The 22,294-nt window shown below is 27.0% G+C and overlaps 1 protein-coding gene across 3 annotated transcripts in view; it reads right to left on the bottom strand.

Annotated features, from left to right (window-relative positions):
* Positions 1 to 22,294, bottom strand: part of LOC111680406 — an 88,543-nt gene that overhangs the window by 26,922 nt on the left and 39,327 nt on the right. The gene's annotated exons all lie outside the window — the stretch shown is intronic.

The raw sequence follows: 22,294 nt of genomic DNA, 5'->3' as shown, positions 1-22,294 counted from the left end.
TTATAGTTTTGCCGCACAATATTATTTTCTATAGTCTGGACTATGGCGTTGTCCATAATTTCGATGGTATTAATTATCCAAAATATGTTATATAGTCTGGACTACAATATGACATATTATCTGTACTATACTGTACTTGACTATGGTCTGGACTATATATAGTCTCGATTAGAGAATTGTCCATACGTTGAACTATAGTCTAAAATAGAATTTCGTTTAAATTTTCAGCAAAAATCTTTACCAATAGTCTTGGCTCTTTTCTAAACTTGGCTATATTCTAGACGATACTCTGGACCATACTCTGAAATATAGTCTTGTTCATAGTCTTGATTGTAGTGTAAACTATAATCTTGGATGTTGTCTTCTCTATTATATGAACTATAGTCTAAACTATATTCTCTAAAAAAGTTATGCCTACAGTCTGGACCAAATTTTGAACTAAAATTTTGAATGTTTTCTTGTTTATAGTATGAACTATAATCTAAAGTATAGTTCTTACAAAAGTATTGCATACAGTCTGAACTATAATTTGAACTATAGTCTTGTTCAAAGCTTTGCTCATAGTCTTCCTGGTAGTCTCAACAATAATCTTGAATGTTGTCTTGTCTTGAACTATAGTCGTTTTAAAAGTAAAGTCTGGTTTATCTACACTTTAAACAAGACTTTTCTATATTCTGGACTATAGACTTGTCCGCAGTCTGGACTATAGTGTTGTCTATAGCAGGACAATAGTGTTGTCTATAGCAGGACAATAGTTTTGTTTATAATTTGACGCATAATCTTGTCGTGTTTAGAGTCTGAACTATAGTGTTGTATATAGTCTCGACTATAGTCGGACCGACTTTAGTCTGGAATAGAAGAATCTCGTCTATAGTCTATCTTGACCAAAAGTTTTGGATATAGTCTGGAATATAATCTGAACTATAGTCTTTTTCCAAATCTTGCTCATAGTCTTGGTGTAGCCTGAACTAAAAATTGGATGTTGTCTTGTCTATAGTATATAAACTATAGTAAAACATATAGTCTCTACTAAAGTATTGCCTACAGTCTATTCTATAATCTGAACTACAGTCTTATTAAAAGTCTTGCTGGTAGTATAAACTAATATCATGAATGTTGCCTTGTCTATAGTATCTGAACTATAGTCTGTACAGTTTTGACTATAGTCTGGACTAAAGTTTTATTTACAGTTTGAGCAAAAGACTTTTCGGTATGTCTATTGTCTTCTTCTTAGTCTTGACTATACCCCTGCCATAGACTTTACAAAAGTATTCTCTATAGTCTGGGGTAATATTTTATCTATAGTATTTACTAAAGTCTGACTATAGTTTTATCTACAGTCTGCAGTATCGCCTATAGTATTGTGTATAGTTATATCTACTGCCACCTCTAATATCTTGTCTACAATCTTATTTATAGTCTCTACAAAAATATTGTCAACAATCTAGGCTATAGTGTTGTCTATATTCTATAATATAGACTATAGTCATGGCGATTTTTTTATACCCTACACCACTTTAGTGGGGAGGGCATATTGAGTTTGTGCTGATGTTGGTAGCGCACAATAATATTGGTCCTATATCCAACTTAAAGTATACCAATCGGTTCAGAATCATTTTTTGAGTCGATTTATGTCCGTCCGTCCATGTAAAATTACAGATTGCAATTTTGGAGATAATTTAATGAAATGATGTAGTATATAATATGGTCGGCCTCGACTGACTATAACTTCTTACTTGTTTTCGAAATAAATTTTCTTCACAAAAACTTTAATTTTAGTTTGAGATTGTTTAGTTTAAATCGTTTTTTTTTTATTTTAGTTTTAATAAAAATTGTCGCCTTCCATTTTTTTTGCGAATTTTGTCTAATACATGAAAAATACCTTTTTCTAAGGAAGCATTACAATTATTTTGTTTTTTGTAAGTGTCGTCGCTCACGATCTTTGCATTAAACCGAGAATACATGTTGTTAAGATTTATTATTTATTTGCACAGTCAAGGCTGTAAAAAGAGTGAAATATTCTGGGAAATCTAGGAATTTGAAACAAAATATTTTTATTTTTAATTTTCTAAATCCATATTTGAGCATATCTGAATCCCAGGAAAATTTGATTGCTTTAGCAACAAGTTGCTAGCCAACATAAATGTTGTATATAAAATGTTTTTAAACATTATCTAAACTGTAAATTTAATTTAGAAAAAACCCATTAGTTTAAATTGTTAAAAACTCTAATCAATTAAACTTTTAACTTAAAAATTTATTGAAAATTTTTCTTTTATCTGTATTTAAATTTTTATCCTAGTCTGTTAAAAATCCTAACACTTAGATATGAATATCGTCTAGACTTTAATCTAAAATATATATTTATTTTTTTGCAGCAATCTAAATCTTTATACTCGTTTTGTAAAATTTTTCTTAACTTCTTTTATTATAAATGACGACAGTTAGTGGCTTCAAAAAGTAATTAATCTTTCGAGGCATCTATCTACATACACATATGTATATGTATGCATGAAGTATGTGGCAATTTTATTTTGTGTTTATTTTTTTTGTTTAAAGATATTTATCAATATAATCCGGGTTAACGAATATTAAAAAGACAGACAGACGGACAGAGTTTGCTAAAAAAACGAAATATTTTATCATCAAACAGCCACTTCATGAGATATAATCTTACAATAATATGTAGACAAAATTTCAGATTTATGTTAAAAATATAACATAATAAAAGGATTACTTAATAACAAACTAAACTAACTTTACTTAATAATATGAAAAATATGTTTCCAAAATAAAGGAAGAAGTTTATAAAATAATATTTGGCGCCAAATTTAAATGATGATTCAAGTTTTAAAGCTATTTTTTTTTAAGTGTTGTTTAACTTAAGTTTTGAACAAGTGTTTATTGCTTAATTTCATTTAAAAACACTTCACATATTTTAGCTGTTCAACCTCAAAAAAAGGTTTCATATTGAGGTTTTGCAATCCAAACACTTGTGTTCTGAAGATGTTTTAACTTCAACATAAAAAAAACTTGGTTAAGATCATCAAAACAAAACTATACCACATTTATAGTAGATGATGTATACTGAAGTAAAGCTTTAAACATGTCCATAAAGATTTTTTTACGTTTTTGAATTTGGCTTAAACATATGATAAAAGACCTTAAAAAACTTATTTTGTAATTATGTTGAACATATATTTTTAAGCCCTTTTTCATAAATTTATAACAAGAAAAAAAAGTAAAATGACAGCCATGCTATAATTTTCCATTGAATTTGAAAAAAAAAACTTTCACTTACGCTTGAAAAAATTGGGCTAAAACTTAAATTTTTCTAAATACTTGTTGTTTGTTGCAGTCATTAAACATGATTTTTTTAGAGGGGGAATATCATAGTTAAGAATAATTTGAAAACATTAATTATGTACATGATACTTTTATTTTTAACAGTCGATAAATTTAATAGTTACTTTTCTAAAGCAATTTGCTTGTATTAAGTTGGCAACATGTTGCTGGCTACAAATTGGATTTTTTGTTGAAACATCAAGCACAATGCCAAGTACTTAAGTGATAACTTGTATATTATGAATTTAAGGAAAATTATTGATAAATAATGTCAAAAATTTATCGATAACTTAACTACGTATTGAATTTTTTGATAATCGTTTTTCAAAACTGATTGATTAACTTGTTAAAATATAGAAAACTTATGTATCACTTTTCTTTAAAAAGGTAATCGATAAATTTTCCTTAAAAAATTGTCGATAACTTCATTATTCCATAAAAAGGTTATTGATTATTTTTATATAGAAAAGTAATCGACAAATTTAGTTTTCTAGAGAAAACATAGCCATCATTTTACGCATATCGATGACTTAACATTTCAAAGGAAACTTATCAATAACTTATCGATAACTTTACTTTCCTAAAGAAAACTTATTATATACTTTATGTTTCTAAAGAAAACTTGTCGATGCCTAAACTTGTCGAAAAAAAACTTATCGATAACTGTATTATTCTAAGAAAAACTAATCAATAACTTTACTTTTCTAAAGAAAACTTATTGATAACTTTAATTTTTTATGGAAAAGTTAACGATAACTTTACATTTATTAAGAATACTCATCGATAATTTAACTTTTCTATGGAAAAGTTATCATCAGAAAATCGATAACTTTTATTTACTGTAGAAAAGTTACCGATAACTTTATATTGGAAAAGTTATTGACAAACTAGAAATAGAAAATTTATCGATAGCTTTACTTTCCTAAAGAACAGTTATCGTAGCATTTCTTTTCTATAGACAACTTATCGATTTTAATTTCTATAGAGAAGTTAACGATAGCTTTACTTTTCTTTTTTATAGAAAAGTTATCGATAGCTTTTCTTTTCTATAGAAAAGTTATCGAAAGTTTTATTTTTCTATAAAAAGTTATCGAAAGCTTTACTATTCTATAGACAAGTTATCGATAGCCTTACTTTTCTATAGAAAAGTTATCGATAGCTATACTTTTCTATAGAAAAGTTATCGAAAGCTTTACTTTTCTATAGAAAGGTTAACAAAAGCTTTACCTTTTTATAGAAAAGTTATCGATAACATTAATCTTTTATAGAAAAGTTATCAATGACTCAAATTTTCTATAGAAAAGCTATCGATAACTTTAATGTTATACCACAAAGCTATTAACAACTTTGATTTTCAATAGACAAGTTATCGATAACTTTTTTTCTATATACATGATAACGATAACTTTATTTTTTTCTATATAGACATGATAACGATTTCAATGCTTTTCTATATAGACAAGATATCGACAACTTTTCTTTATTATAGACATGTTATCGATAACTCTTTTATATAAAAAAAATATCAATAACTTTACTTTTATATAGAAAATATATCGATCACCGTAATTTTATTTATAAAAGTTATCGATAATTTTAATAATTAAATATTAACGATTACTATTCTATAAGAAAGTTATCCATAACTTATATCGAAAATTTCTATGAAAAATTATCGAAAAAAAAGAAAAGTTGCATGATCTGGGCAACATGTTTACCAAATTATAATTGCAACTAAAAAATCTTTTAACAAATTCATTATAATTCTAAGCAAGTTTTAAAATTTTAGAAACAAGTTTCAATTACAAAATATTTTAGTTAAGAATCAAAACAACATGTTGCACAATAATTTTATGCGACTTAAATCTGATGAAAGCGCTTTTTTTTTCTATGTATATATAAAGTGTTAAATATCACTTCTCTATCAAACTTGACAGCAGGTATAAAACGCTAAGCACACGTTTGTTTGTTTTTTGTTCTCTCAAAATACAAAATGTTAAATTTTAAAATATTTTTTCACACTTAAAAGTACATCATAAATTAACTATATTATGTTGTGTCGGTGTACATGAAACTACACATACAAACATGACTTCTAACAGCAACAGAAAAAAAATATGTAATAAATTGTTAATAAAATGTTGTTTAGTACTTCATATATGTGTCCAAACATTAATGTCATGTTTAAGCACAAACATGAAATATAGCGTATGGTCACACAGGAAATTCCTAATGTAAAGAAAAAGAAGAAAATTTATTTTAAACAAAAACATTAAGAAAATCTATGACAACTATTAACACTTAATAAAATTATAAATTTTATAGTGAAATAAAAATACAAAAAGAAAACTAAAGAAAATTTTAATTAAGCATAAAATTTTAACAAAATTTTTTGCAGTGTTTCGGGAGTAAAAGTTTTCAATTATAATTAAATTTACCACATAACTTTTTTTCAACATATTTTTCAGCTAACAATTGTTGCTGTTGACTTTTAGGCAACAATATTAAAGATCATAAGGCCCCATATGTTAAACATGTAATTGCAACAAGATCTCAACAACACCTACGCTTAAATAAATTGTTTTACACCAGCGAAAAGAAAAACATGCATATAAACATATTTGAAATTTAAGTAATAATCTTACATTGAACACATAAAAATTATTTTGAAAAAATACAAATTGTAAAATTAAAGTTATGAATAATTTAAGAATAGTTGTTTGCTGTTACAATGAAAAAAGTGAATGGTAATGCAAATTGCTGCTGATATCAATCGCCCAAAAGAGCTTAAGAAATACAAATTGTACAAATCAATGTTACAGCAGCCTCGAATAACAAACAACCAACCAACCAACTAACAGCTAACAACTAACTACCTTTTTTTAACAACAGTAGGCAAATTGGTGACAAAACGGAAATTGCCACTAAAAAAACGTTCAAATAAAAACCAATTTACATTAAATGTGTTTTAAATTGAAAAAAAAAAAAAAAATACAAAATTATGGGTTAAAAAACTGTCATATTAACCCACATTTAAATTTTGACTTAGAAGAGAGAGCAAAAAATCGAAACAAAATATTTGTGAGCAAAATCATTGAAAACTAGATTTATTTGTTAAGATCAAACTTTGGCAGAGAAATTTAGTTTGATGTATAATTTTTAATAGAAATTTGAACAGCATATTTAGTTGTCAAGTTTTTATGTTAATTTTGTAAGATTAGTTTTAGTACTTGACTGAATTTGTTAATATGATAACATTTTTAAAGAGGTATTTTTAAAGAGGTATATTAATATCGATAACTTTTTTAATCTATAAGATTTTTTTCTATAAAAAACTTGTTTAATAGCTTTACTATTCTAGAGAAACTAGAATAACTAAACTAATTTATGAAAAAGTAATTAAAAACTTTACTTTTCTAAAGAAATATTTTCGACAATTTTATTGTTCCATAGAAAAGTTATCGATAATGTTACTATTCCATAGAATAGCTGTCGACAAATTAAAAGTTTTATATACAACTCATCGATAGCTTAACTTTTTTATAGAAAAGTTTTTGACGACTTAAATATTGTGAAGAAAAATTATCGATTTCTTTACTTATCTATAGAAGAGTTATCGATAACATACTTTTCTGTAGAAAAGTTTTCAATAAATTGACTTTTCAATAGAAAAGTTATGGATAAATTTATCCATAAAAGTAAATTTATCTACTTTTGAAGAGAGAAGTTTTCGATAACTTTACTTATCTACAAAAGAGTTATCGATAACCTTACTTGTCTATAGATAATTTTTCGATAACTTTACTATATTATTAGAAAAGTTATCAACAACTTTGCTATTTAATTTTATATCGATAAATTTACAATTCAAGAGAAAAGTTTTCGATAGCTTTACATATCTACAAAAGTGTTATCGACAACCTTACTTGTCTATAGAATAGTTTTCGATAACTTTACTATAATACAAAAAATTATTAATTTTATATCGATAACTTTACGATTCAAGAGAAAAGTTATCGTTAACTTTACTTTTCCACAAAAGTGTTATCGACAACCTTAATTGCCTATAAAAGAGTTTTCGATAACTTTACTATAATATATAAAAAGTAATCGATAACAATTTTTAACTTTGTTGTTCTATAGAAGATTATGTTTCTTTTCTATAGAAAAGTTATCGATTACTTTACTGTTCTATTTCAAAATTTACCGATAACTGTACTGCTATAAAAACATGTAGATAACTTTATTTTTCTTTAGAAAAGTTTTCGATGGCTTTGATATTCTATAGAAATGTGATCGATAAATTTACTTTAATATAGAAATGTTATTGTTGACTTTACTATTTTAGTTAAAATTGATCGATAGCTTTACAGTTCTAGAGTTGATATCTTTATTATTCTACAGAAAATGTTTTAGATAACTTTACTGTTCTCTGCGATAGTTTTACTCTTATATAGAAAAATTATCGATAATTATTCTATTATATCGAAAAGTTTTCCATAATTCTCCTGTTCTATAGAAAGTTTATCGATACGTTCACTATTCTATAGAAAAACTATCGGTTACTTTACTATTCTAAGGAACTTTGATAACTTCTCTATTCAAAGAAAGTGTTATCGATAACTTTATTGTTTTAAAGAAGCGTTATCGATAACTTTACTATTCTAAAGAAATGTTATCAATAACTAACATTTTATCGCTAACTTTACAGTTCAAGAGAAATGTTGGCGATAGTTTTACGGTTTTAGAAAAAAGTTATCAATATTTTTATTATTATAAAAATTTTTTATCGATAACTTCACTATTTTAGAAAAAGTAATCGATAACTATACTTTTCTATAGAAAAATTTTTGACAAATTTACTATTCTATAAAATAGTTATCGATAACTGTAGTAGTTTAGTTTTTCCCAACAAGAAAAATATCGATTGGACTGAAGATCGAAAACGGCATTAGGTTAAACTACAATTTCAACCTATTCTCTAGGAATTAGTTATATAACAGATACCTTGGTGACGAAAAACGACACATAATCCTCGAGAGTTTCCGACTTCAATAAATGATAAGCTTTTGCTTAGTATTTAAAAGCTTTAAAGCTTTTGTAATGAACTATTAGAGTCAAATTCAAAATTTTATTTTCTATATCAATTAAAACCAATTCCCAACTTCAACTTATATATACTACTTAATAGCTTAACTTACTTTATACTTTAAATAAATTTTTTTTATTTTAAACTTTAAAGTTTTAGTGACATTATTTGGCACAATTGTATTGTAATGTGACACTGTAACATTCTTATTTTTTAGTTATTGTTGGTAATAAAAAATTATGTTAACAACTGTATAAATTTTTTTTAAAATTGATGTATGTAGTTACCATTGTTAACAGCAAAAACAACAACAGCAACTATAGCTATAGAAAAATAAACATTTTTATAGTAATCATGCAATAATCATCTGTTCGGTACCAGGAGTATAAGAGTCAGTTAAATGAAAAAAAAAAAAACAATTGACGTTGATGGACATTCAGTCTATTCTACATTATGGTGACATTTCAATTATTTTATAAAAAAAATAAACAAAATAAAACGTAATATAATTTTCTTTATTACACAGTACTTAACTGAAAAAAGGAAGCCCGGCTGGCTGTCCTCTACACTACATGACATACTAACTGAATAACTGAGTAACTGACATAAAATTTCACGAAAGGGGCCGGTTTAATTTGATGACTGTCTGTGATTGTTTAGTTTGTTTTATTGACTACATTTGTTTAAACAACAACAACAAAAACTGTGAATTTTATTTGTCGCAAAACACCTTTTGCCTGATAATATAATTCCTATTAGGTGTGGTATTTATGTATAATATGATTCCATTATATTCATTATTTTACTATATCACGTTTTAGTCACTCATTTAATCAGCTAGTCAGTCAGTTAGTTGGTCTGCTGAGCTAGTCACTTACTAGTCAGTAAATAACTGCGTGCTTAAGCATGCATACAACAACAACTTGTTTAATTTTTTGCTGTTAAATATCGTATAACATTTAATCGTCTTATGAAATCGTTTTATATTTGAAGTTTTTTTGTTTGATTTTTTGTTTGTATTAAATTTAAAACAGATAATACTTATTATGTCAAATTGTCAACTGCATACAGATGTTGTTTGATGTTGTTTTATTTATTTCTGTTTGTTTTATGAGCGAAAGCAAAATTATTTCCTATTTTCATTATAGTTTAGCTAATCAGAGTGAATGAGGAAAAATAAGTTAGTGTTGATTACCCAGCAAAAACTTGATTATGACTTGCCAATGTAACGACTTATATATTAATATATGTATACTTTTTAATGACGATTACATATTATTCTGCTTACATAGAACTATTCATACAATGTGTTAGTAACAATGAGTTTTATGAGTACTTTCTTATGCATAAGTCGCTTTTTAATTTTTCATACGAATTACGTTTTTTTGACAAATCATAGTCTAGTCTATAGTCTAGTCTATAGTCTAGTCTATATTCTAGTCTATATTCTAGTCTATATTCTAGTCTATAGTCTAGTCTATAGTCTAGTCTATAGTCTAGTCTATAGTCTAGTCTATAGTCTAATCTATAGTCTAGTCTATAGTCTAGTCTATAGTCTAGTCTATAGTCTAGTCTATAGTCAAGTCTATAGTCAAGTCTATAGTCAAGTCTATAGTCTAGTCTATAGTCTAGTCTGTAGTCTAGTCTATACTCCAGTCTATAGTCTAGTCTATAGTTCAGTCTAAAGTCAAGTCTATAGTCTAGTCCATAGTCTAGTCTATAGTCTAGTCTATAGTACAGTCTAGTCTATAATCTAGTCTAGTCTTAAGTCTAGTTTAATATGTATTTTATAGTATAGTTTATAATCTAGTCCATAGTCTAGTCGATTCATAAATCAGCATCCAATATTTTAGCAAAAATAAAAAAAAATTTATTAACATTTTTATGACATACAAGGCTACAACGATACGACATCGATTGAGCTTTTGTATAAAAATATCAATTGAACTTTTCATTAAGCAAACAATTCTTTTTTAAAAATGTTTTGCAACATTAACTGAACACCCCTAATAATGTCAACAGAAATAATGAAATCTGTTATTATTATACATAGATAAACAAATAGAATAAAATAAATTAATTACCTACTTGTCATGAAACAATTTGAAAGGAAAATAAAATTTCCATAATAATTCAATTATAATTCATTTCGTACTGACCTGCAAAGAAAATCAAAAAGACAAAAAAGCAATTAGAAAAATATGCAAAAAATAAAACACAATGCAAATAAATTTTAATTAAATAGAAAAAAATTACCATATAAACTTAATAATTAATAATAATATAAAAAATTCTTAAAAAAACAACAAATGATGTAATGAAGAGGTAATGACTTAATAGAAAAAAATAAATTAAAAAAAAATAAAATTATATGGCGCTTGTGAAATTGAAAGTATAATAATACTACAAATACATATAATAAACTGAGCAGAAAAAAATAATAAAAAAAACGTTGTATATTACAAACCAAATACGGAAATACGCATGTTGTCGACCAAGACGTCGTGACATACTAAATTGAAAAAATACTGAAAAATATACAACATTCATTATTACAAATAAGTCCATACATATGATTAAAAACCGTATAAAATACATACATACATAATATGTTTGTATGTATTTTGTTAAAAAAATATTCAGAAATTTAAACAAATCCCCTACTACTAGCCAGACTACAATTGGAGTCTCTGTGTTAAGTCTAAGTATTGCCAAATGTTAAACAAAAACAACAACACAAAATGTCGTAAAATTGAAAACTTTTGTTATTAAATTACTTTTTACCATATTTAAGTCAAAAAGCAATGCCAGCCGAAAAAAACAACAACAAAAACTAAATTTAAATAAATTAAACAACAATTTTTCCCATTTTTTCTTTGTAAATTGTCAATAATTACCAAAATGTAACGCAATAAAAAAAAAACAATAACAATTAGTAGAAAAATACAACAACAAAATGTCAATGTCATTTGAAAATAAAACAAACAAAACCCCAAATACTTTATTTAAATTTACAATTCATATGATAATCTATATTATAGATTCTATAATAATACTTAGAACACTTTTACAAGTAATTAAACATTTAAAAACATTTAAAATTTCTACAGTTTTTATTAAAAAAAAATTAACACCCTGTATTTTTAAAGTCACTGCTCTTTTAAAAAGTTAGCGATTTATTTCTTTTTAATTTTTTATAATAAAAAAAAAAATTATATAAAAACTACTTAAAGTTCAAGTTCAATTACTATATATCTTTTCTTTTGTTTTAATATTTATTAACTTTTTTATTAACACATATATTTACGTTTATTTGTTTTTCGAAAATTTTATTATTGAATTTTAATTGAAAATGCATTAAGTGTCGCTTTTTTTAAATGTTTGTAAGAAATGAACCGCTTTATGAATTCTAAACAAGCCTAGAATTTTTATACAAATAAAATATTTAATTTAATGGAAATTTTTCCAATCAATATTAATCGCATAACATTGTTTACAGTTGATACGAGGGTATTTTTTTATTTTAAAGAAATTCATCTGAGATTTATATATGTTGATATGTCTCTTTCATATCAAATCGTTACTTTGGCTAGACTATATTCTCTACTCTGGCTAGACATTAGTCTGCACTCTAATTTGACAATGGTTTACACTTTGGCCAGACTATAGTCTTAACTCTATCCAGACTATAGCCTCTACTCAGGCCATGCTATGGAATCCACTCAGGCCTGATTATTGGCTGTATTCTAACCGGACTAGAGTCTCCACTCTAGCCAGACTATTGTCTTTAATCTGACCAATCTATACTCTCTACTCTGTTCAACCTATAGACTCACAAACTAGAGTTAGTGAAATTAACGTCTTTACTCTGGACTATAGTGTATATTGTGGTCATACTGTAGTCTCTACTCTGACATACAATTCTAAACTCCAGACTATAGTTTTCACTCTAGCTAGACTATAGTCTCTACTCTAGTCAGACTATAGTCTTTACTCTAACCTAACTAGACACACTGTCGAGAGTTTTAAGGTGAGTACCTGCCTTGACGGCCTTATCTCACGGTGGTCTTTTTAATCCACTCGGTAGACTTGAGAACGGTCTACAATCGCCCCTTTGCTCTTCAATGAAGAACTCAGGTGGCAAATTTTTATACATTGGTTCACATTGGCCGCTGTTGATTCGGCAACAGCACCTAGAGACGTAACCGTTCTTACTCACAGGGACACACTATGGTAATTCTGATATGAACAGAGTATACTCTGAAAATATCTGGACAAGGAAGGAAAATTCAATGGTATCAAATGTATATGATACCTTTCATCCATCATCATTCAACCCAGCACACATCTCATTCATAAGAGAAAAACATACGACACATTTATTATATGTAGTCAGGTGGAGTAAGGCCCGCCGAAACTCACATTCATCCTGTACCATATACAATTAATATCAACTCATTTCCAACGATTAGTCCCACTGTGGGGTATCTGTTGTTTTCGGCAACAGTGCCGAACTTATCCCGAAATATTGACTTTATCATGCATCAGTCTTTTAACCGCCACCTAATCTCCCCGCGAATTTGTGTTTAAACCACAGCCACTACTTGGATCCTCAACCAACTAACCAGCCAGGCAACTGGCCACCCGTCTGTTTAGACTTTAGTCTGTACTCTGGCCAGACTTAAGTCTCTACTCTGTCCTTACTATAGTCTTAACTCTAGACAGCCAGACTATAGTCTCTAGTAACAATAGAGTCTTCAATCTAGAAAGACTATAGTCAGTACTCTGGCTAGAGTATAGTCTGTACTTTGGCCAGACTTTAGTCTCTATTCTGGCCATACAATAGTCTCTGCTATAGTCAGACTATAGTCTATACTCTAGCTAGATTACATCTATAGTCTATACTCTGTCCTATCTTGTCTAATTTCGTTAAACTTTTCCGCTAACCCTCGTAGTTAATCTAACAATAAAGCAATTTGAATAGCAAAACAAAATTTATTCAAACGAATTACTCACTCTTATACAATTTTTCATTGTATTGATGTAAAAATTGTATACCTAGAAAAAAATTTTAAATTTATTAACAATAAAATGTAATAAATTAATTAATTTATAAAGAATTTTTCAAACAAGCATTTGCTTATTGCTACAAACAAATGAAATGAAGAGATTAAAAGAATGGAAAAAAACCACAAACAACAAAAATTTTAAATGTTTTTAAAAACAACAACATTTACTATTAAACAATTCAACTATATTGTCATCCCCATTAAATGATGTTTACTGCAAAAAAAAAAAAAAAACAACTGCGTTGACAATTTGTATGTATGACCTAAACCTCGAATTGATTTTTATTTAATTTTTGTTCATTTCATTGTTTAAACTTGTTGAACTCAATTAATTAAAAAAAAAATTGTATCTTTGAGAGTTAAATAAAATGTTTGAGTGGGTGTTTTTATGGTACGAAAATAATTGTAAATTTTAAATGTACAATTATTTTTTTTAAAACTAAATATGGTTTTTGGAAAAGAACATATGTATCGTCGTCATCAATGGCTTTGTCGCCATCATTGGGATCTGTAATAAACATGATTTAATTGAGGTTATTGGTCAAATTATTAGTTTTGAAGGTGATATAAATTGATTGGAATCTGAAAGCGAAGATGAATGATGGCTTCGTGTATTGTTATTGAAAACAATTATAAAATATTATGATAAAAATTCATTAAAAATCATTTAAAATTTAAATACATCTGTACAAAGTTTTATAAGCAGCAAATTTTCACTTACAAAATTTAAAAATTTTATTTTTAATAATAAGAAATAACGGAATTTTATTAATTTTATAATTTTTTCCCATTTAACAATAGACATGACTTGAAATTTAAATTCAATATGAATTTTATAAATATTTAAAGAATAACAATAAACAAGTTTAGTTAATTTCAAATACAAAATGCTAATCATTTTATTTTTGTTTTTTGTTTTTGCCTTTAAACTCTAATTTATGATTTCATTATTTGAATTAATAAGTTTAATCAAGAAAACAATTTAAATTATTGTTTTATCTATAACGAAAATTATACGACAACAAAGCGTTCATTAAATAATTTTAATGATCATTTAAAAAAATAGACATCAGAAATATATGTATTTATGTATATCTAATAGCTCGTTTTATGCTTTTTATTTTGTCTATTTGCTTTTAAAAGATTTTTTTCTTCGAAAAAAAACTTAATTTACACTTTACAAGAAAATTAATTTTAACGATTTTGTATTTTTTGAGATTTTTTATTTTTGTGTTTAAAACGTGAACACAACAATTATTTGAAAATAAAGAACATTTTTATGTGAGATTTTTCATTTGAAATCTGTGCTAATTGCATATCTTTTGCACATGGTGTCTGTTTGTTCTGCAGCGATTGCAGGAGTTTAGGTAGCCAGACTTTTATTTTTCAAACAGTAAAAAAGTAACAAAATGTTAGTTAGATAGATAGATAGATAGATAGATGGATAGATAGATAGATAGATAGATAGATAGATAGATAGATAGATAGATAGATAGATAGATAGATAGATAGATAGATAGATAGATAGATAGATAGATAGATAGATAGATAGATAGATAGATAGATAGATAGATAGATAGATAGATAGATAGATAGATAGATAGATAGATAGATAGATAGATAGATAGATAGATAGATAGATAGATAGATAGATAGATAGATAGATAGAAAGAGAAACATTGGTGGGATAAGATCTTATGACGTTCACTTGCAAATCACTACTTAATTAAGTACTTATAAATATGGAGTTAATATGTTGTTTGTTAACAAAAAGGAATACGAACCTTGAACCTAGTGTGTAAAAAACAGTTACTAGACCGCGACCAAATAAAATTAACAACAAAAGTACTTACGTACCTGTCAACTTGTACATAATTCATTATAAAAGTGCTTAAAAGTAATAAAGAGCCTATGTAGAAGTCATTCAAATGTAAGTGGTTATACAACCACAAGTCATTACCCAGTTTTTGCTGGGAATATATAAAAAAATTATTTCTTGATAAAAACATTCTTAATAAACTCAATGTAATACTTCAAGCTCAAGGTAATATTAAGCAGAAATCAAAACAAAAAATATATCTCATAAAAGGTTGTTGAGTCAAGTTTTGTGAAATTAAGCAAATTTTAAGGAAAATCAAGAAAATCTGGCATCACATAAAACAACACAAAATAGTGTGCAGTTTTCTGAATATAACAACAACAACAGCAAATGCATGTAAACAAAATATCAATTTTTGTGTTTTTATGCTCCACATGTGTTACAAGACAACAAACCCAAAAACATCAGCAACAACAACAACATCACAGCAACAAAGTTCTTTAGAGCAATATAATTTGGCCAGATTCAATTTGAAATTGGCTTAAATCAATGGTGTTACAAATTAAAGTGCAAATGAAAAACAAAAACAAAATCAAGACCCAAATATGCGCCATATGTTGTTTACAACGGAGATGGATGCATGCATGGATGGATGAATGAATCGTTGGTATGAAATGAAATCGTATGGTGTTTGTATTGATTTTATTACACGAGTTTATGAGTTTTCTTCTTTTGACGAGTTTGTTACTTTTTTTCTGATCTGTAAACTCTTTAAATTAATAGCAAACAAACATTAGAGTAAAATTTTTTAATAGATTTTTTGCGTATTCCCCCCGACAATTGTATTAAATCGTAAATTTATTGATATTTATATTGATTTTGAACAGAAAGTGTGTGTTTACTGGAAATGTATATTTAATTTTATTTTTATTACATACTTTATTCACTTGAATAAATTTTTTGATTTTAAAGGCCTTGTAATAAACTGCTTGCTTTTCTATCTGTTTGTCTGTCTGTCTGTCCCTCTTAACAACAAAATATTTATGATTGTAACAACAAAATACACACAGACAAAAAAAGTGTTCTATTACAAACCCAAGAAACTTAAAAGTGTTGAATACTTTTAAATGAGCAGCACTGCCAACTGTTCGCAGTTCATGTGATACAAATATGTTTTTGTTTGTTATTCTTTGTTGTTGTAGTTGTTATTGTTATTATTACATTTCGAAATTAATTGAATTAAAATGTTGATTGAAGCGTTGAAATTGTAGTAGTTGTAGTAGTAATAGTTGGATGAAATAAACTTAAATAAAATACATTTTCTAATAGTTATTAAATAAAATGTATTTACGCTATAATTGTTTATATTGTATGTTTATAATACGTTTCTCGTTTCTTTGTTTTCATTGCAAATACTTAATACTTTAAAATAATTAACCTCAATTTTAGCAAAAGAATTAAAGAAAATTTCTATTGATTTTTCAAAAACAAAAAGCAATTATTGTTATTTGTTGTATTGTTTGTACAAATTTATTATTGTTTTCTCATTTATTGCATATTTAATTACAAAATCAATTGATTGTGAAATAATGGCTTAATTTCTAAAGTGTATATTGTTTTTTTATTGTTAATTGTTAATTGTAAATAATTGTTTATGAATTGATTAAATAATGAAAATGACTTCCTTTGTTTAGCATTTTTTTTTGTTGTTTTAATTTATGTAAGTAGTTAATGTTTAAAAACATCTAAATCCCCGTTAATCGGAATTTACTGACCGTTAATTTTGAAATACTTTACTCAATGGATTAACCTTGGAAACGGAGGTTTGAAAATATAAAACAGTCTAGTTTGGTAATGAGTTGTACTTACTCAACGACTTACTTTTCAATGATAACTACATACTGGCTGTATTACCTATAAGAAGTCTAGTAATGTCTTTTTTTTAAACTGATATATTACTACTTAATTTTGACCTTTAAGTATTATTTCTGCAGTTTATTTAATCATCAGTTAACTATTGTGTTAAGTACAAAAAGGATAAAATAAATTTGTGTTTTGTATGTGAAACCGATTATTTCAGCAGTTCAAGTTCCGAACTACCTGTTTACCATACACCTAGGGGTTGCCTCGAGGTACCCAGATAACTAGTTATTTTAACATTGACTTGTTCTAATAAGAAGTCAATCATCACTCTTTAGGTTATAAAAAAAGTCAGAAAACTAGTCCGAAAGACAAAATAATGAACCTTATTTGTCTTTAGATTATTTGGAGATTGTCAAGTGACAAATATCTTTGCTGTAATTTACAAAAGCGACACTAAAGTAACGATTGTCTTCGCTCTCGTTTACAAAAGTCCTTTCGTGAAGAACCACTAATGAAAGGTCAAGCAGGTGTTTAGAAGTTATTGGAAATTACTTAATGTCTTTATCGAAACAATAAATCAAATTTAAATTCTAGAATATGGACGATATGCCCCATTCTGTTGTAACTATGCATTATTTTCATCTTTTGGAATCACATTTGGAATTCCATATAATAGTTCTGCATTCGTCAGTTTAACTTCCTCGCGTCCCCCTCTATTAACACCAAGTACATTCTCATGTCATGTAAAGTTACAGTTCAATAATCTCTTAACATTAACCTTATCTTTAAAACCTTATCTCAATGTTAATCCTCATGATCTTTAGGGTTTATAAAGGGATATTATGTTCTACCCATTTCACAAATTCTGTCTCTGGTATACGATCGGTTCCCAGCAAAAAATCTTCAAATTTTGGTAAATTTTGGTGCTTCAATATTATTTGCCTGCAATGTAATTAACTTGAGCTCGATTCGTAATTGATTCGCGTTGCAGAACACATAAGCATTCAAAAACATTTCTTAGCAACAAAGCTAACTTATTGCAAAAAATATTCTTAACTAAATGAGAATTATAAGTAAGGATGCGAAGGCAATTATTTTTGTATTAAGTAAAACATGAGTACAACTCACTTTGGCTCAAAGAGTTAAAGTTTTCAAATACAAATCACTTGCAACAATTTCCTTAATTTCTAAACATAATTTATTGTCTATAAACATGAACTTAATCTTTTAAAGTTTTCGTTTTTTTAACATTGAAATGTCTATAAAACAAATAAATATTTCACGTTATTACAAATAAATAAATAAAAAAACTGCCGAAAAAAATTAATTAGTTTAGCTCTGTTGCTTGCCAAGAATTTTCTTAAATATTTATTTAACACAAACGAGAAAAGAACACAAGCAAAATATTTGTTAAAAACAATATATTAAATGTAGCGATAAATACTTTATATACATGCGTTGTAACCGCATATAATTTATGAACTCAAGCGTTTAGAACAAACAAACAAAGAAACGAAGAAACTTTAATTGAAATTATTTTACATTTTGAAAGTCAATAAATTATTTAACAGATAACAGAAATTTTAAGCAAAAAATATTTGTAAAAAAAGATTATGCAAGTATGGATTGAAACTAAATAAAGATGTAGAACATGCAATATTTAATTACAAATATTATGGCTAATCACAGTTCGTAAAAAGCGTAAGCATTGTGGTAAACAATATTTTAAACATTTTATTAAATTTTTAATTGTGTTAAATAATTTTTTTAATTGACTAAACTGACGTTTCTAACCTACTTTTAAATTGTTTCAATCACCAACTGGATTGATTGATTTTTAAGAAATGTTTAATAAAACTTATTAATAAATTGCATTAATTTTTATTAAATATTTAATTAATTCAATTAATCAATTAATTAAAAAATATTGGTTTAATTACAATAATAATCATTTTAATAGATTTTTATTTGTGAAAAAGTATTTATTTACAAATTTGATAATTAAAACGCATTTTCAGTTTTGTCTTAAAAATATAGTCCAAAGATCACCGTTACAAACTTTGAATATAAATTATTTCTATCCAAATTGCCTTGAATAGCATATGCACCCAAAACCAAGAAAAAAAACCTGGACCACAATTTTCTCTTTTAATTTTAAGTCTTTTTTTTTGTTTCTTTGTATTTCTATTGAAACAAATGATTTTTTGTGGTAACAAGACGTTGTTGGCATGTTTTAACATTTATCAATTTGTTACCATCTTTAAACACACCACTGGTTTCAACTTTGTTTTTTTTTTTTTTTTTTTTTTGTTTCTCTCCTTTGTCTTTTTTGTTTTGGAAAACAACCAACCTAATGATCTTTTATACGACTAGAAGCACCACAAGAAGCTGCTAAACACATTTCCACACAACAAAACTCCAAGACACTGGCTGTGTCTGATACGAAAATAGACTGCGTTAAATCAACCTGGTCCGGTCTAAGGTTTTCTCAAATGCTGGCTGGCTGCTGGTGGTGATGTGATGTGATGTATTTTTGGGCTTTAAAAGCCATTATGCAAAGGTTTGTTGCTATTGTTGCTCTTTTTTAATTTTATGTATTTATTTTGCATTATATTGTAAAGTTGTTTTTTTTGGTTTCTGAAGAAAACCCGGTTTATTTATTAGATTTTTTTTCTTCGAAAAAGAAACTATAACCATTGTTGCACATCTTGACAATAGAAATCCAAACAAACATTTTTATGATCAAGAGATTTAACTCATTTTATGAGAAAAAAAGCTTTTTGATGGATTTTTAAAAATAATCACTTTTTACACGTTTTTAATTCGTAATGCGAATGTTCTTTATCGAATAGCACTAAAAGAATTAAGCAAGAAGAGAGAATTAAAAAGAGCGAATCTTTTGCATTAAAAAAACGTCTCACAAACTTCAAGCAATCAAAGTCTCATTGAAAGCTTTTAAATAAATCCCAAATTAAGAATCATTAGTAACAAGCTTCATGGTTGATTAAAATGAAGATCGCAAGTTATCCAAATCAAGTATTTGTTTAATCCGAAGCGAGAGTTTAAATGTCTTTAAAAGGAAGTCGTTGGTGAAAAGTAAAAAAAAAAAACTTGAGTTATCTCTTTTATTAAAGTTTAGAAAAAAAATTGTCTAAAGTTCTCTAGCGATCAATCTACAACGATGTAACTAAAAATTAACTTTGTAAAGATCGACTGTAATGAGCACAAAGTTATATTGTAAATTAAGTCGATTCAAGAAGCATTGATCCTCACGCAAGGAAAAAGAATCAATGCATTCGAGGAACATAAACAAACTCGAAATGTATCATACATAGATCCATTGAAATGAATGAAGTTCTTAAGCAAATGATCCAGACAGATATGCCAAGTCAGCCTTAGAGTGACACAAGGCAGCACAATGAAATTATCAACTTCTTCAAAAGACATTGATAGGAAGTAGAGGGAGCACATTACGATCAACGACCAAGGACTTGTGGAGTATCTAAGTCGACATAGATATCATATCAAGTGGTCTGAAACGATCTCTTGGGTAGAATTAAAAGAAAGTCTCGGGATATTTGTTTTATTGGATTTTAGAAAAAATTATCTAAGGTTTTTAGCTGTTGACCAATAAACTTTTTATGTATAATATCATCACTTAGTTATTCAACTCAAGAGGTGGACTCTGTTTTGGAAAAAAAGGAACACGAATATCCTCGAAATAGATCATACTCTAAATAACTTTAAAACCATAGTCTTATCGAAACAATCATATGAATATCAAGTCGAGTGATCATCCAACTCAACATTAAAGCGAGACAAAGCAGCACAATGAAATCATCTCAGAACTTCTGTGACAACTTCTTCGAAAGACATTCGAAGAGAGCAGTAGAAGCAGTTTAATAACAACAATTAAATGCCAAAGCAGAGTAGCTAAGTCGACACTAATATTGATCAAATGATCTGGGATATGATCAGAGTAGACTCTTAAATTTCTCAGTTTTTCTTAAATGAAATTTAAAAAAAAGTTTTCAACAGTTTTAAAACTGTTGAAACTGAAATCATTTGAGAATCTTTAGGTAAAAACGACTTTTACATTTGTAAGATCATTAATACTAAAATGGATTTATTTCTGAGAGAATTATGGTCGAAGCTTTATTATTGATTATCTCAAGAGTCCACTCTCTCTGGTAAATTAATCAATCATGTTTAAGATCCTCGAAATGTATCACACATCTATCGATCACTTTGAATAACTATAAAATCATATTCGTTATTAAAACGAATTTTGCTGTGAAGCAAACGAACGAATCAACTTCAGACTGATCAGTCAAGTCAGACTGAATCAAAGCAAGATCAAATGACATCAAAACTTCTGTTACAACTTCTTCAGAAGATATTGGAGAAAAGGCCCTAGAAGAGTACTGTTTGTGAGAGAATTGTCGTTGAAGCTTTATCGTTGGTTAATTTGATTCTTCCGAAGACTAATCTCCTCCAATTTATTTAGAAATTTTTAAAAATTTTGATAGCCCCATCTAATTGATTTAACTTTAGTTTTACAAATCGATCGCTTGAAAGAAAATTATATGAATTAGATTACTTTACGATCACTTTAAGACAAAAGACCACTTGTTTCGAAACCATTTTGTTAAGAGAGAAACAACAACTTTTTGTTTTTGTTTTATAAAAATGTTGGGAAGCAATATTTCGTGTAGCGGAAAGCTCTGAATTAGCTTTCACAGAACTCATTAGAAAACTTAAAAATTCCAAAAAGCTTCAAAATTTCTTAAACAAAATAATCATGCTATTTAGGTTATCAAAGTCATTAGAATATTAATATATAATAACTTAAATTTCCTTAGAATAATTATAACAACTGCATTTGAATAGGTTTATTTATTTAAATATTTATTAGTTATACATTTTTATGACTCATTTCAAATGGTATTTTATCACGTTTTGGTTCCCTCTCCAAAAAAAAAGAACAAAATTTAACAAAGGCCAGTCCCAGAAAAACACCTTTCCAAACTAACATCAAGCACGATGAACAAATAAAACTAAACACCTTCCTGGAATAAAACGCACACATACACACACACACATTTAATA

This window comes from Lucilia cuprina, chromosome 4, assembly GCF_022045245.1.
Source record: "Lucilia cuprina isolate Lc7/37 chromosome 4, ASM2204524v1, whole genome shotgun sequence".
Taxonomy (NCBI): domain Eukaryota; kingdom Metazoa; phylum Arthropoda; class Insecta; order Diptera; family Calliphoridae; genus Lucilia; species Lucilia cuprina.
The sequence above is the reverse complement of the archived record's forward strand: the minus strand, read 5'-3'. Positions and strand labels throughout refer to the sequence as shown.